Here is a 678-nt window from a genome sequence, read left to right on the forward strand (position 1 = left end):
AAAGTAGATTGGGAAGCTGGAAAGATGGCAACAACTTCCCCAAGGGGGCCAGCTCCCCTGCTCATCCACACTTCTCCCCCCTCTCTCCCTCCCCCCTTCCCCCTCCCCTCTCTTTCTCCCCCCTTCCTCCTCCCCTCTCTTCCTCCCTCCCTTCCTTCTTTTACAGATTTCACCGTGTAGCTTTTGCTGTCCTGGAACTCCTTAGGTAGACCAAACTCGGTTCAAACTCAAGAGATCTTTGTGACTCTGCCTCCCAAGTGCTGGGACCAAAGGCATGGGTCACCATCCACAGCCACACTTCTTTTGCCTGTCATCCTTGAGCAGGGCCCATGCTAACTTACTTTGTATTGTTCCAATTTTAGTATATATGTGAAGTAGATAACTGGTGCCCGGCACAAGATTCACGGGACTGGCTCAAATATAGATTAATATCATTTTATTTGGGGAGAAATCACTTACACGCGATGTAGATGACCTCTGAAAGTCCCTGTTCCGAGGATCCACACCGGCTGCCCTCTGTGACCCAATCGGGAGCAAGAGAGAGCTGGGGCCAGGACCCCAGACTTAGCTTCCCACAGGCCACGTCTGCACCCGTGTTCAGGCCCCGTGGTCAGTGCAACAGTTGCTGGTGGGGTGGATATCTCACTACAATTCCCCTTTTGGTCTAAAGGAAATATT

General features: G+C 51.6%; 1 non-coding gene across 1 annotated transcript; it reads right to left on the reverse strand.

Moving 5' to 3' along the window:
• Positions 1–278: 278 nt before the first annotated feature.
• Positions 279–382, reverse strand: LOC127236261 (U6 spliceosomal RNA). The gene has a single exon (XR_007835761.1). It is a non-coding gene; the product is annotated as a U6 spliceosomal RNA (small nuclear RNA).
• Between the last annotated feature and the right edge of the window lie 296 nt (positions 383–678).

Source organism: Phodopus roborovskii, unplaced genomic scaffold (assembly GCF_943737965.1).
Source record: "Phodopus roborovskii unplaced genomic scaffold, PHOROB, whole genome shotgun sequence".
Lineage (NCBI taxonomy): Eukaryota > Metazoa > Chordata > Mammalia > Rodentia > Cricetidae > Phodopus > Phodopus roborovskii.